Below are 17,591 nucleotides of genomic sequence, written 5' to 3' on the forward strand. Positions count from 1 at the left end.
GTCTTAATGTTTCACTCAAAGAAGTTCCAAGAAGTTTAACTAAAAAATACGAGAAATAAATAAAAACCAAAGAAGGTTCTCACTTTATTTTATGGGTATTTTGAGATTTCATTATTTTAATTATTAAATATAGCAAGTACTTTGGTCATGAAAGTCAAATATTCATGCAAATAACTTCTAAAGTAAGGCATAGCTTTTTAATATATATAGATAAAATGAATGTTTTTCTTGAAACTTAAAAGAAATTATTTCAATAGTACTAATATCACACGAAAACATGAATCATATATTTTATTTTTTTTCAAACAGGACAAAACTAAATTCAGGCTAACAAAAAATGTTGAGACTGCAAGAGACAAACAGCTCAGAAGCACTGTCCTGAGTGTCACAAAATGTCAAAGAAAGAACAAAGAAAACAAATGAAATGGGTAAGCATTGAGCCAATAAACACATTAGACAAAAGCTATATAAAAAAGCTGAGAAATGGCATACCCTAACCCTACCCTCTTAATATCCCTCTTTCTCTCTATCTATTTAATCTTTTTATTATTAATTTACTACCAAAAAAAAATGTGGAATTTATAGGATTTAGTTTGTTGATCCCTAGGTTTTCAACCATTTTGTCTCTCATTCTCTCTCTCACTTCCACATGCTCTACATGTTACCCTCTTATTCTCTCTCTCCCAAAGTATGTTGAATTTTTAGGCTCTCATATCTTATAAAAATCAAATCATACACACCTTAATATCAAATCATCTGAATAATTTACATTCATTGTACCATATCTTAAGTTATTTATTAACAAACAAACCCAAGATTCAACAAAGTGTGGCAGAAAGTCCACATTGTTTTAAAAAAGAATTATTACATTTTTTGGGGTTATATTATAAAAGAAAGAAGTTTTTTAAAGTTCCAAGTTTGTTTTAAAACAACTTTGGGTAGACTTTTGTCATTAAATTTATAAACAAAGTATTTACATATGTGAACAAGTAGAAACATATGTATGAAAAAAATACACCGTTGTGAAGTATACTTATCGTCATCCTCCTCCTTTCAACCCATGCACGTTCCCAATTCTTATTCTTTCGTTTGTGGTCTATTTTGTTAACCCTTCATCCTAAACTTACTTTCTATTCGTGTGTTTAGATTTGTTCTCTTTGAAGAAACACGTAAGAGAAACAAACTTTTTTGTCCATAAATTTAATGACACAAGCCTCCTAAGATTATTTTGACAGAAAAAAAAGGTCAAATTTCAAGTGTTAAAATTGGAGGCGACTATGGCAAAGAGTATTTTAAAACTATAATAATCACCTCTTACTACAATAAATACTATTTTATAATCATCAATTAGCTACAATCAACACTATTTCAAAACTCTTATTTGTTATAGTTTTTTACTATTTTATATTCATCATTTTTTTTAATTCTTTGCTACAGTATTTACTATTTCCTTCTTAAATTAAAATAGTTTATACCTCAAATACATACTATTATACCCCAAACATAAACTTTTATAACCCAACTATAATAACCTAGGACTATGAGAACCAACTCCTTGCCTCAAACGTCCCCTAAATGTTTCAAAGTTCAAGTGAATAATTGAAATCAACCTCATAATTCAAAGGGTACTTTTTTTTATAATTTTTTTTTAAAAACGTCCTTTTTAAGGGTAAAAAAACAAAAGTCATTGTCCTTAATTGTTCAATAGATTTTAAACAAAAGTATAATAAAGTTACATCCCTTATTTATTTACCTGATGAGTAAATATTTATATCTTATAATTATTATTGTAATAAACCGAGCATTAAATTTTACACAAACCCATATTATTAAATGTTTAATGATAAATGGATTAGAACAAAAATAAATATGGAATATGATTTTAACTCAAATTTGTATCTTTGGTTTTCTAGAGTCTATATTATTAAAAAGAAATTAGATTATATTGAACAAACCTAAAAATTAAAAATTAGTGAAATCCCATGTGATTGACTTAAAGAAAATTATATATAAAAAAAAATGTATACATACACATAAACATATAACTATGTGTGGGGCCACTCCTTTTGATGTAGGAGCTAACTAAAATGTCACAAACGAACTAACCAAGTCTATTGAGAAACACCTCACACTCAATTAGTTTTAAATATAATTTAGATGAACTAATTAAAGCTCACCAACAAACATCACTCTTTCATGTACAATTTTTGTCATCTACCTTATGAGTGTTTTCAAAATCATGACAAAAGAATCCAAAACTTTGGACCACATTTGGTAACCGTTTCATTTTTAGTTTTTGGGTTTTGAAAATGAAGCCTATTTTTTTCATTTTTTTACATTGATTTGCATCTTTCTTAAGTGCAATGGTTGAATTTTTAGCTAAATTCTAAAAACAAAAACAGGTTTTTAAAAATTTTTTTCAAAATTTATCTTGATTTTTTAAACCGTTGATAAAAAATAGATACCAAAGGAATAAATTTGGAGATGGAAGTAGTGTTCATAAACTTTATTTTCAAAAACAAAAACAAAAAACCAAATGGTTACCAAATTTGACCCTTAAAGAGTTGTTTTCAAGAATATGTTTTCATTTTTTAATATTGGCTAAGAACTCTAATGTAGATATATAGGAAAATATGAAAAACTGAAAATAATAGGTAAGAAATTTTAAGAAAACAAATATAAGTTTTAAAAACAAAAATTAAGGCTTCATTTGGTAAGGGTTTATTTTTTTTTTTGTTTTTAGTTTTTGAAAATTAAGCTTATATTCTTACATTTTATTACCGTAGCTTGCATCTTTCTAAGTATAAGAGTTGAATTGTTGAATTGTTAGCCAAAATATAAAAACAATAAAAGATTTTAAAATATCTCTCTCTTTATTTATATATATATATATATATATATATATATATTTGTTTTCAAATTTTAGTTTGTTTTTTTAAAAACATATCTAAAAAATAGATAACAAAATCAGAGAGATAGAAGAAGTATTTATAAACTTAAATTTTAAAAATTAAAAACAAAAAAAAATAAATAATTACGAAACAGGACGTAAATAACTATTAAATAGTAGGTAACTTCAAAGAAACAAATGATGGAGCTTTGAAAAGCTTCCCTTCCTATCGTTGCAACTTGCAGCAAGCATACTGCTTCACCTCAAATTTTCTTTATTATTTTTTAAAATATAATTTATAAGTCGATCGGTCAGCTTCGATTTAATAGTACTGTCTAGAACTTAGTCTAACAGGAACAACTGAAATCAATTTGGTTTATTTTAAGCATCAAGTTACTTTTTCATTAGTTGATGTGCACCTGTTATATAATCTTCACTTATCAATAAATTTTCTTATTATCTAAAAAGTTTCTCGAAGACAATTTTAGGTCATTAAATCTTACATTTTTCTATATCAATTTATGGCCATTAAATCTTTCATATTGATCAAAGGAAATTGGAACTATTAAATCCTTCACATCTATTAAAGACAATTTGAAGCCACTGGATTTACTCGATGATCAAGTTTCTTTGAGCTATAATTAGGCGAGGACTTATGGTTACCAAACCATCCCAAAATTTTCCATAAGTGAACAAAATATGAGAGATAAAATAGATAGTGTTTCTTCTTATAAGAGAACTTGTTATTCCTCTATATATATAAACAAAAGAAAGTTTGTAACTCTTATTTTATATAGTAAAATTCTTCTATCCTTACCCATAGTTTTTACCTATTTAGAGATTTTCCACGTAAAGTCATTATATGTTATTCTGTCTTCTTCTTCTTCATTATTATTATTGTCAATCTATTTTAGTTGCTCTTAAATCATCAATTGACCCAACAAGTGGAAATGAATATTAATTGAGGAGGAAATAAGTTGCAGGAGTTTGAATACAGGCATCTTGAACCAACCTACTCCGGTATCATCTTAAACCATCAATTTACCCAGAAATTTAAACTAGTGGATGAAGGTAAATTTAATTATATATCATCTAATAGTTACAATTTTACCCTATTAAGTCACAATCCTTTTCACACCAAGCTACTACTAAGATGTACATTACCTTTATCAAGTAAAAATAAAATGCAAACTTATATTTATTAAGAAGATCACTTGAAGTGTTAAATTGAAAAAAAAAAAAAAGGAGTTAAATTAAAAGTTTGGATATCATTTTGGTCCCTATATATTTATTTTGGTTCATATTGTCTCTATGTTTTCAAAATATTCATGTTGGTTTCTATGCTTTCAAGTTGTTCATTTTAATTCTTGTACTTTCAACTTTTGTTCATTATGGCTCTTGAACTTTTAAAAAGTGATATTTCAATCTCTTATTTGTTGGGTTTTATTTTCTAAAACTCGTGCTTTGTAAACAATAAAATTTATTCTAAAAATTCAATAAGTTGTTATTGAATAGATGTTTTGCTTATTAGAAATCCAATAAACCTAAAAGTCCCTTGACTATTACATGAGTACTTGAACTTTATGTGGAGACATAAAAGTGGATCAGGTTCGAGTAAATAGTCAAAATGATCTATAGTGTATGAATAAGGTTGGGTGCCTTATTCTAGTAACACTATTGGATGCGGCCTACATTGTAGTTGTTACAAAGAGTTGTAAAGTGCTACAAACGAAGTGATCCTAATTCGTACATGTTATGAAATGAGGAGTGGGGGCGTCCTATACAAAAGAGTTTGTACAAGATCGGACTACAAAATAAGTCACTCTTACTTTATAACATTGTTTACTGTTTAAGACTGACTATTTCAAAGTGATGACCTAGGTAACTTGACCTTAACTCTAAGCTAACTATGAACTTCTGTTTATTCGAGATTATCCTTAGATTTGCAAAGGTGAGGGTTGGCTAGACAACGCCGGCTCAATAAACTCCTATTTTAGGGGTAAGACAGGGTAGATAACTGGGGACATAGGGTTCAAGAAGGAATTCACTCCTACCCACTCTTAGGGATAGTAGAGAGGTTGTTCACTTAAATGTTGACTCCGGATCTTGAACAAGGGCCCCGCCCTCTCATTGGCCCAAGAAGGATTCAGTTTGTTGATTGGATGACAAATCAATTGTTTATTAGAGGATTAGTGGGCTTAAGGAATAAGAGATAATATCGGGGGTAAAATAGATATTTGACCCAACCGTTATTCCGAATAACCTGTGAAAGGTTAACTTACTAATCATGGTTATATCTAGTGAACATAATATATCTACAGTGAGGGGAGTTCTGTTGGGATTGGTGTCCTAATTCTCCCAGAGTCTTGTTGTTTTGTAAAGATACATATTGTTCAATGAATAAAATAAGTGTTATTTAATTCTGGCATTTACTCATATCCAATAAACAAAGCTCCTTGGTTATCTTATGTGAACTTAAGCATGTATATGTGGTATACAAATAGATCATGCCTTAAGTGATAACCTAAATAGGTCTGTAGTATAAGGATTAAGGTGGGATACCTGATCTTGATGACACTACAAATACGACCCGCTTTGTAGAGGTTTGCAAGTGTTGTAAACTACTACAGATGGTAGATCTTGACCATTCATGTGGAGACGTGCGAGCGGAGGTGTCCTATACAAAGAGTTTGTATAAGACCTGGACCACGAGATGACTAGACTCTGTATATAATGTCGTTGATACTAGAGACTTGCATCTCACCTAAATGACCATAGGTGACATGACCTCAATCCTGAGTGTTTTGGGAACTTCTACCTTTGAGGGTGGTCCTTTAATTAGTATGGGTGAGAGTGACCAAATTGCCAACTCAACATGCTAACTCAAAAGTTTTGAGTTTTCTCTCCGCGCAAAAAGAAACTCACGTAGTCATCAAGTAAATACAGATTTACTAAATGACGGCTGGGCTATCTAAACGATCGTACAGTGGTGAGCTAAACGATCGTGCAGTAGTTACTAAACGATCGCATAGTTTTGTTAGAAGATCGTTGGCCCAAAGTAAACGATCGTGTAGAGTCTGTAGGCGACAGACCGAGCTAAGCGATGAGTTAAACGATCACATAGCTTTCGTTAGACGATCGCTTAGCTTTATCTAAGCGATTGGGCATCGACCTATACGATAGGTCTCCGCCATCTCCCACTTGCCCAGTCGTGTACATGATCGGTATTTCCTCCTCTGTCTGCCTCATACCAAGTTCGAAAAAAGCCCACCCTCTGGATTCTCACACCGAGAATACCAAGGTAGCCTTGTTGGTGGTGTCAGACTCAACTCGACACCGTCAAGGTTTTCTGGAGGTCGTTCGTGCTGTTGCGGAGGAGTTCGGGACCGAGGAGATCGTTGAGGACGAGCGCGAAATGTTCGTGCTGTGTTCGTTGCTGTGTTGCGGCAGTGTAGATCGAGCGTTTGTGGTTGTGGTTGTTTGAGTGGTCGTGCAATGGAGCGTGGAAACGAGGCTTCAAATGTTCGTAGAGTTTCTCTCTTGTTCATTTGATTTGTTCATGCTGTAATTTCTGCATTTGAATCGTATAACCGCTTGTTTGAAGTCGACTGTAAATCTATGTTCATTTTGATTGTAATTTGGAATTATCGTTCTTCCATTGTTAATCTCAGATTCAATTTCCTTCAATTGGTATCAGAGACAAGTTCTTTGATATTCCAATTACAAATCTGAATTGAACGCATTTTTCAGTCATGGTGGGTTTTTCATTTGTAGTTAACCATTTTCTGCGTTCGTGGATGAATATGATGAACGTTTCGGTTTAAATTGTCTTTTGGTTAAAGCTTTCGGCATTACACATTGTTAATTGTAAGGGCCCTTTTGTTTTTGGGCGAAATTAACATAGCAATCGAGTCTGTAATTCGAAAAGTACGAGTTCGTCAAGTCGTTCGTGTTGAAGCTTCGACGCATGGCGATGCAGTTCTCAACGAAGAAGAAGACCAAGCGTTGGTCGGATCGTGTAGCCTCAGGTAAATGATCGTTGGGATTTAACTAAGCGATCGTTTAGATATTTTTTTTCTAGACGATCGTGTAGTATTTTCTAATCGATCGTTTAGCTAATGCTAAGCGATGGGGTAAACCGTTTACCATATCGCGTAGCATTGGTTACCCAATCGCATAGGTGCTGGAGGTAGACAATCGTAATGGGAGCATGTGATGCTCGTCATTTAGTAGAAGACGCGCGCTAGACGATCGTGTAGTTAGCAAGCTTCATTGCTTCGGTACTATCTATGCGGTCACACGTATGTGATACGGAGATGCTAACTAAGCGATCGCTTAGGCGATGGTGCTTTGCGACATCGTAGTCGCTTAGACGATCACGGAAGGCGGGTGTTGTGTGGAGTGCGATAAACGATCGTGACTTCAGGCTTCATCGCTTAGTTAAGATACACGATGGTTGGTTGGAGAAGCGATGCTTTGCCCGAGTGGTTCAAGATCCGTTTCGCCTGTTTGAACTGAACACTCCTTATCTTTGTAGTAGTTAGCTTTCCTTTTGTGTTTTTAAGGCAATTTTACCCGGTTCATCAACATTTATTGCTCATACATGTGATGTATGGTACTTATAAAGTGTTTGTCATGTAGTTAAAAACCCACCTTAGGTTGTGCAATTACTCATGCATCATGTATTATAAATATTATAATCGAGCATGAAGAAATTACTTGAAAGCATGCACATGCATCATGAAATATAAGAGTTATATTTTGCATGCATTGAGCATTATCATGCATCATCCTTTTATTATAAGTGTTATAGTCTAAGAGTGAATGGAAGCATGTTTTGCTTGTTTCGTTGCTGTTTTATATAAGTCTAATATAAAAGAAGTAGCAATGAATGGACAATGCATTGGGCATGACACTTAGGCTAGTTATAAGTGTCTTGTATGTGTTAGCTTAGCATTGTGGTTGTTTCCGTTTATAAGTGTTATAAAGAAAATTAGATCTCACTAGAAGAAATTCGGGCTATTAAACCGACATTAAAGGCAACCGACATTAAAGATAGTGTTATTAAAGCCCTTTAAGTCGGTTTTAAACTGACACTAAAGGGCTTCAATAACACCAATAACACAGCCTTCAATGTCGTTTACAACCGACATTAAAGAACTTTAGTGATTAAATCCTATCGGTTGCAACCGACATTAAAGCCTTTTTTTTTAAAAAAAAAAAAATTCTTAACCAACATTGAAGCCTGAATCTATCCGTTTTATCAATTATTGTCCGTTTTTTAAAGTTCCCTTGCCAAATCCATTTTTTCGGTAAAAAAGTATAACATGACACATCATCCTCGAACGCTATGGCTATGACATATTTCATGTATGGATTGTAAATCTATTACATTTAATCTGCAAATTCTACTATAGAATTATAATTTAAAAGGCGTACAATAATTCAGGCCTTGAAAACACAAATTAAGTAATATAAAGATTATGATTTTACAAACATTATGAGTTTACTGTCCCTCTTCACTTGGTAAGTATGGATCCCTTCATAATTCTTCTTGAACAGACCCCCCAGCTTCAGTAGTGTCTGGTTATAGGCATCTTTGTCTGACTACTGTTGTTCAAAGGATCACAAACAATAAAGGTTTGGGCGTAACTGTAACACATGCAACGGAAGATTGTATCCATTCAAATATATATAAATATAGATAGATAGATAGATAGATAGATATAGATATAAATGGATAAAATGTTTGAGACCTTACCCTTAGAAACTCTGCAATTTTTGCCAGCTAACTGTTGCTGCTCGAATGTACTTTTGTTTCCATGCCAAGAGAAAACAGAAGAGCCAAATTGCGGGAGAAAACACTCAATAGAGTTTAGTGAAGTTGCAACCTAGATAATCATAAGTTGAGGCGTTACCATAAGACTTGCAATGGCTGAAATTAGTACAGGATTTCAGCATAAACATGAAACATGACCCAATTACAATGTTATAACATTATTTCTCTTGTGCCCAAGAGAGAATGGGCAGCAATTTCAGCAGCCTTATTTGATCACTTGGCCAAATAAAGTAGGTATGGCCAATGAAACATTGTGAAGAGCATTTCCATATGTTGCCATTATGCCTTCCACTCCTTCCACCTATTAATTAAATTGATGTTCAATTCAAATGAATGGGAAATAATAAGCAAAAAGACGAACATAAAGCTTAAAAGAGTTAAAGGTTACAATATTGAAAATAAAAGCACAAATAGAATTGTAAGAACCTCAGGTTGAGTTGGAGCTGTACTCAGGTTGAAACAATGTGAAACGTTGCCATCTGATGTTCTTGCCCCGAACCCCCAAGCTGGAAAGCGCCGATCAGTATCGTAAAATTAAATTACCTCCCCTACTTCCATTATGGCCTGCCATAAATTCAAGTAGTTTTTCAATTATATTTATTATCTTTATCTCCTACTACAGCAAAAGCAAAAAAAAAAAAAATAAATAAAAGATCACCAAATATAGAGATTTAAACTTCCCGCCCATAGAACAAGGAACAAGTTATTAATGTATTGAAACTTTCTAAATTAAATGAAGTAATTATTAAATTTATAATTTGGAAGTATAGTTGAAGTGGTGTGGCTAACCTATTGGTAACTATTCAACCGTCTACTACGGTCAATGTAATGCAATGAACCTAGATTGTAGGGATTTCCGTTCGAAGCTGCAAAAAGCACTTAAACCATGAATCCCACAACTTTAGGTACTAAAAGCATCGAATTTCTAAATCTGCTACCGAACTCTGAGAAGACATAAAACATGAATGCAACATCTTCATTAACCCAAAAGAGGGACATCCAAGTATAAGAAATTCTATAACTAATTAAGGCGATTAACTTCAGAATTTATTAATTTTAATTTCGACATCAGAATTGGCCGAAGTAAAAAGAGAATGTGTTAAAAAAAATTTCATAGAAGGTACCTGTAAAATCAACAGTGACCATAAAATTAAGCTGAAATCCACTGGAAATGTAATCAAGAAAGCTGAATTGTGTTTTCTCAACGTAGTGATCAACAAACAGCTGACCTTTTAGAACCTAAAGAACACAATTATATTATATCAATATGAAGAAGAAGAAGAAAAAATCGATACTAATAATTTCTGGAAATGTGAGAGATCCGACCTTCTCATAGCCACCATGAGAAGAAGATGGAATAACAAAATTTGCACCATTTTTTTCTCTGTAAAGCTTTTCGAGATCACCCATCGATTTTTGGAGCTTACTAAACAAATGGAAATATGCACATGAAGAAAGCGCAACTTAACAATTTATAAGACAATTTCAATTTTATTCGATTACTTAAATAAGTCAATGTTTTTACCTTCAATTTTAAAATATTAAAATAGATCAGTCTTAAACTTTGAACAACGGACCTTTTCAAAACTAAACTAGAACATAATTTATGAACCAAGCAATGAATCATACAAAACCTAATCAACAAATAATACTCAAAATCTACTCATAGAGATAGATATGTTCAAACCCTACCTACAAAAGTAATCGCATCTAGCTACTAATAAAATTCCTTCCCACATTTTAGTTTAAGGTATACTTTGATAATTTTTTTCTATAATGGAAAAGTAAAGACTAGACATTGATGAATTTATAAAATAGTCACCCAACTAATTCATAACTGCCATTTCTATTGAAATCAAAGTACTCAATGACCAATGGGTTATCCTATATTTAAAGAGAAAACAGAAATTATTAATATTATTTTTTTAGAAAAAAAAAAGGAGGCTATAAAATATTATTAATGAGAATAAGATTCAGAAGGCCATATGCTTGCCTTGTTTCCAAACTTCTGCATGATCAAGCATAAAGGTCTCCAAATAGGATTAAGATGTCTTTAACCACTTCAGTTTTACAAATTGGAATTGAGCCTCTAGTTTCAACAACTCTAGATATTCTTAGGAAAGGATCCTAAAATAAACAATTAAACAAAGAGCAAAAAAATCAAAGGCTTTCAATGGAAACAACAATAGTGAATTTAACATTAGTTTGAAAGTGCTTTTAATCACTAAACAACACTGCGGTGTTTTGGTTACATAGTTAAATGTGCTTCTAAAAAACTCAAGAATAAGTTCATGTTTAATTCTCAACTTGCCTTTCATAAATCAATTTCACTATGTTAGACTTTGAAAAAGAAAAAAACATTTGAAACATACGCTTTTAGAAAAAACGTCTTTATTGTCAAGATGAGAACAATGCAGTGCTATTTCAACGACACTTCTCGAAGCAACTGTTTTCTCTGCTCGAACAGTGAGAGACCCAAAGTTTCTTGAACCTCCATGCCCATTTTTCAGACATATAGTTAAACTTCGACTATGTTTGGTTAGTATCTGCCATGCCAAAAATTATAAATAGAACGTATGTAAAAGAGTTTTTATAAACAAAAAGTATCTTTGAACCACAACTTTCAAACAGCTCCTGAGCTTCTCCTAGAAAATCTTGGTGACTCAATTTAATTGTCTACAAATAAGTATAAACAAAGGTTTAAGATAGGAATTATGAACAAGGAAAAATGATGTAAAAGTGACATAGACAATAAAATGAAACGATCTTATACCTTCACAGGGACATTGCAGTATTTGGTATCAATCTCTTATGTTCGGCACAAATCAAAACTTGAAAAGAAAGGAGATGCTGAAGAATTATAATCGAGATAGGGTTTGGGCTATGCTGAAAAAAGGGGTGGTGAACGGCGCGACATAGGGTTTGGGCGATGCTAAAGAAAGGGGTGGTGAACGGCGTGACATAGGGTTTGGGGCGAAGAATGATAATCGAGAAGGACGCGATAAATTAGGGATATATTATTTAATAAAATAAGAAAAAAAAAACATTACACCTTTAATGTCGGTTTAAACTGGCATTAAAGTCCATCTTCAATGTCGGTTTAAACTGCCATTAAAGTCCATCTTCAATGTCGGTTTAAAACTGACATTAAAGATCTATTTTTTTTTTTTTTAAAAAAAACCAACATTATACATCCAATTTCACTTTTTCCAATCGACATTAAAGCCCGAATTTCTTCTAGTGCCTAACATTAATAATTCAAAGTTGCATGCGGACTTAGGGTGAACTCAAGTTTTTTAAAAGGATTTTAAAATTGAATTGAGATAGACCTAAGTTCAAGTGGTTCTAAAGAGTTTAGTAATCTAGATTAATCTTTTAAAATCGGTTTAATAGGATTAAATTGGTTGAATAAAAGATTAAATTTGTTGTAAAACTATCTATAGGGGACCTTTTATCTAAGGCGGGTTTTGGCTAGGCTGGGGTTCTTAAGTTGACGGAAACGTAACACCTCTACCTGGGAACTGATGCATTGTTAATTGTGATGTGATTATGATGTGAGTTTGTGGTGGTATTTTATGCGGAGAACATGTAAGTATAAGCCTCATTAAGTTTCCTGGTAAGTCCAAGGTCAAACACAGGGACTACTGAGTAAATATGCGATAGTTACTTTGATTTTCTTCCAGTGGTGAAAACAAATAAATTGGATGGTGTTTTGATTAAGAATATTTCCTATGCGATGGAGTTCGAACGAAGAGATGATGAAATCAAGAGTTATAATGAGTATGCGATGAACGAGTTGAGAACAAGTTTAGCTAACACTTCCTAAGATTACGTAATTGTTATGCGATCATGCTACACACAAACAACAGCATGTCAACTCTCAATGTAAATGCCATAATTCAAATTTCTAGGATGCATGCGATGTATACGAAAAAGTCGATAGGACTTATGTCTAAGCCTCTATTCTTGCCTATGCGATGATGAATGTTGCACACATAAAACAAGGTGACCGCATACAATCATATCCTATTTCTAGGGTGCATGCAATGTGTAAGTAGCGATAGAACTTATGTCTAATTTTCTATTTCTTGCTTATGCAGTTCTAATCTAACTCTCTCAAGCCTAGATTTTAATCTGACTCTCTCAAGTCTAGATTCTATCTTTAGACTACTCTCTCAAGTATCTCTAAAGGGTGAATGATGCAAACATAAGATAAGATGATCGCATAAAATGTAAATCTTAGGTCATGCTAGCTAAGTACTTTTGAACCCATTCAGAAATTTAGCTACTCATGTGAAGTATGGAGAGATTGAACATAGATTGAAATCAGATTTCCATTTTCTATAAATTAAAGTGTGGAATATAAAATAACAAATGGAATTTAGAGATAAGAAGCCCGGTGAGCAATGTCTTGCTTCCCGTGGCCTTATACTGTCTTTTTCACTCCAACTCTATCCAGATGAATATTCATGCTCTCGTAAGTGTTGGCCCTCTCTCCCTTTTGTAGCGCTTTCCGGAAGTCTCTCGATCTGTCCGGGAATGATCTCTCGGCTTCTTCGTCTCCTAGCTCGTCTCCGTCCTCTAAATCTAAGTATGATTATGTACGTGAACGGACTAACGATTCTCTAACTTGTATATGTTCTATGAATTATATGATTTGTTAACCCTTTTACAATGGTGGCCTTCGGTATTTATAGAGCTCAAGGTGAAGTAGCCTTTCTCTCTAATGATTGCAATGATGGGCGGTCATTAAATCTCCTGCTTTGATGAGCCGATTAATTGTCACTGAAAGTTGAGTGTACTTGCTATAGTGTGGCTTTAACGGATTGTCAACTAAATTCGGATTCGACCGTCATCAACTTTTCATCCCATCATTATTTATTATGCTGTCACCTTGATGCGCAGTCTTTATGTGGCCACCTCTTTAAGAAGCTTCTTACGATCGCATACGATTGCATGACTTTGAGATTGCAATCTTTCAAGCGTGCGGACGCCTAATTCCTTGGATCGCAATTTTATTTTGCGCCAATGCATTTTTCCTACACAATATAAGTAAATTAACTGCTTTTATGCGATGGGCGCATGCGATTGCAATTTTTTCAGTTTAGCACTTTTGGACATGATATTGCTTATTTTTACCGTCGTATTCTTTCATTTTTTTTACTTATTTGAGTTATAATAACGTGTATTTCTACCCGTTATCACACCCCCAAATTTGAAACAATGCATGTCCTCAGGTATAAACTAAAGATTTTCTTAAAAAGTCAACCGCTTTTACCCTACCTAGATTTCGCAAGGTGCCTTATGCAAATTTCATGAATGAATGCCTTCTTAATTTCTATCCAGATCTCTTTCTAAAATATTTCTAATTTCTATCCTGATCTCTTCCTAAACTTTACTCGTTTCGGTGGTCATGCGTTGGAATGGAATGTATGCATTGATCTCATATGCAATGACCATGTGTTCCTATCACAAGTTTTCTTGCGCTCTCGCACAGTATAACGAGAACGCCCATTTCTCGGATGATCCGAGGTCGAACTTAGAGACTTGTAGCTAAATGTTATGTGGTGATGTGTTTGCGGTGAATGAATAAAAGAATCATGAAGGTAATAAGCTATAAACTACTCCTACTTCCAACTAACAGACAAAGCAGTGGGAATATGAATGAGAGGTTGACACACGGCAACTGTTAACGCGTAGTAAAATGCACGGAAAAATAGATGAAAAGGCGAGGATGTCTTCACTGCAACACTAAGCTTGACCGCAAGGGCAACCCTAACCAGTGCAAACTATGCGATTATGCTATGCACACTTGTGCCTAATTCTAGGACGCATGCGATATATATGAGTGTCGAGAGGCCTTATTTCTAAGTCTCTATTGTTACTCATGTCCTCCCACACATAAACAAGATGACCGCATACCACCGTATCCTACTTCTGGACGCATGCAATATCTTATCCGTAGGGTGCATACGCTATGTAATAGCAAATGAAGCTTATCTCTAAGTTTCCTATTCTTGCTTATGCGATCCAATCCGCTCTCTCGAGTCTTAGATTTGGTTTTTAGACTACTCTCCTAAGTATGCCTAAATGATGAATGATGTGCTCATAAGACAAGGTAATCGCATAAACATGGCTGACATAAGATTATTCCTATCTCTAGTGAACACTTGCTTACATTGCTTAATGCGACCAACCACTTACCTTCCTGGCAGTTAGTTACTGCTGATTCTACTCATAGAAAAGCATTACGTCCGCCTATAGACAAGCGTTACTATAGCTACACACTAAGCAAATAAGATTTTCTCACAAGACTCAAACAACGCACACCTCCCGGTGGTTGGCTACATGCTTCATATTCCTATGCCGCATGATTAAGTATGCGATACTCTAACAGTCTCATTAAGTGATGCAACGAAAGTTAAGGATGCTAAGTAAATGAAGATGGAGATCGAGTCGAAGGAAAATATAGAAATGTATTGATCACAAAATGTATTAATTCCTTAAGCCAAAATGTAATACAATACAAGGAAAGAAGAGAAATGGAAGGACCAGCTGGAAGCAATGTCTTACTTCCAGCAGATGTGTGTCAAGGCTGCCGATGATGCCATGGATGGGCGGTGGAGTAGACTCTCTCGAGCTCTAACTCCAACGAAGGCTTCGGTCATCACTCGGAATGGATGAAGGAGATGAAGAATTCTCAAGCTATCTTCTCACGCCTTCATCTGGATCACAAGGATCTACCCAAAAGCAGAAACTTGGATGATTTGAAATTCTGCTCAATGGCTTCTATTTATAGAGCTTGATAGCCGACAACATTTATGAACCTGCTCTGAATCTGACACTCGTGGCGCAATGGTTCTTTTCTGAATTTCTGCTGCTAACGACGTGGTAGGTGAAATATCAACATCATCTTTTGATACTTCCGAGGTATACGTTCATGTTGCATTCCACCAACCTTACGGTGGTCATCATTATCTTTTCTAAATCTCTGCTGCTAACAGCGTTCATTTTGCCCTTCTATTATGTCATCATTATGTAGCCGCAATCTCTCTTCGATGACCGCATTCGCTTAACGGCCGCAACTTCTATGTGATGGACGCATTCATTTGATGGCCGCAACATCCATGCAATGGACGCATGCGGTAGATGGATGCAATATCCATGCATCGAGCGTATGTGATCGCGCATGTGATTGTCTCCGCGATAGCCTGGCTCCCGCATATGCGATTGATTTCTGCAGTTGCTACAAAAATATACAATTGTATGCATAATAATGCATAATAGTGGGTTAGCTAAGATTCTTAATGCCAATCGACGCAAACTCTTTTTCTCATGAATTCCTAACATAATCGTCGCATATTCTACTTAACAGCCCTAATAATTCTAAATAAAAGGCCTATAATGACATGCATTTCTACCCATCATCACCCATTGACCTTGAATGCGCTAATCCCTTCTTCATTAGTTAATTCGACCGCATCGTGCGGGAATACTTATTTAATTATAAATGGTCCGGACCAGCGTGACTTTAATTTTTCCGAAAAGAGTCGTAGCCTAGAGTTGAATAGCAAGATCTTTTGACCAATCCGGAGATTCTTTTCACATAGTCTCTTGTCATGCCAACGTTTTGCACGTTCCTTGTAGATCTTGGCATTCTCATATGCTTGAAGTCTCCATTCTTCTAGCTCGAGCAACTGAAGTTTTCTCTCCTGCCCTTCGGTTTTCTAATCAAAATTGAGCTTCTTCACTGCCCACAGCGCCTTGTGCTCCAATTCCAGCGGTAAATGACATGCCTTCTCAAACACATACGGGGACATGCCTATAGGTGTTTTATAGGCAGTTCTATATGCCCGCAAGTTATCGTCAAGCTTCATGGCCCAATCCTTGCGTGAGGGATTCGCCACTTTTTCTAGAATCAGCTTGATTTCCCTATTAAACACCTTGGCTTGGTTGTTTGTCTAAAGATGATATGTGGTGGCGACCTTATGATGGACATTGTACTGGAGTAGCAGTTTGTTGATGATGCCATTGACAATGTGGGAGCCTTCATCACTTATTATGGCACGTAGAGTGCCAAAACGAGTGAAGATGTTTCTTCGCAAGAATCTGGAGACTGTCGCCACATCATTTGCGACACATGATACCGCTTCAATCCACTTGAAGACATAATTGACGGCCAACAGAATGTACTTGTGACCATTTGATGGTTGAAATGGTCCCATGAAGTCTATACCCCACACGTCGAAGAGTTCCAATTCCAATATAATATTCATCAGCATTGCATTCTTCCATGAAATGTTTCCCGTGCGTTGACACTTATCGCATTTCATAGAATAGTCTCGTGCATCCTTGAATAGAGTCGGCCAATAGTACCCGCTTTGTAATGCTTTTGCTGCTGTGCGTTGACCTCCGAAATGTCCGCCATAGGCTGAGTCATGGCAATCGGAAAGTATGCACTCTTAAGGAGTTTCTGGCACACAGAGTCGCAAGATCTGGTCTGACCCCCTCTTGTAAAGATTCAGCTCATCAGAATAGTAGGATTTACATTCATGCATAAGCCGCCTCTTTTGGTGGGCTGTGTAATTCTCCAGAAATTGCTCACAGACCAAGTAATTGACAACATCTGTGTACCATGGTAATTCTTCAAGTTGAACAGCTGCTCATCTGGAAAGGATGCGTTCATCTCCGACTTAATGCGGTCTACTTTCGGATTCTCTAATCTCGATAGGTGGTCAACAACTTGGTGCTCCATCTCTTTGTGGTCAATTATTTCCTTGTTGAATTCTTCGAGGAGGAGCACCCATCGAATTAGCCTCGGCTTTGCATCTTTTTTTGTCATTAAATATTTTATTGTCGAGT

General features: G+C 34.8%; 1 pseudogene; it reads right to left on the reverse strand.

Moving 5' to 3' along the window:
* Nucleotides 1-8,879: 8,879 nt before the first annotated feature.
* Nucleotides 8,880-17,571, reverse strand: LOC120081094 (protein BONZAI 3-like; annotated as a pseudogene).
* Nucleotides 17,572-17,591: the final 20 nt, after the last annotated feature.

Source organism: Benincasa hispida, chromosome 7, assembly GCF_027475165.1.
Source record: "Benincasa hispida cultivar pf3 chromosome 7, pf3_genome.v1.1, whole genome shotgun sequence".
In the NCBI taxonomy this organism is placed as follows: domain Eukaryota; kingdom Viridiplantae; phylum Streptophyta; class Magnoliopsida; order Cucurbitales; family Cucurbitaceae; genus Benincasa; species Benincasa hispida.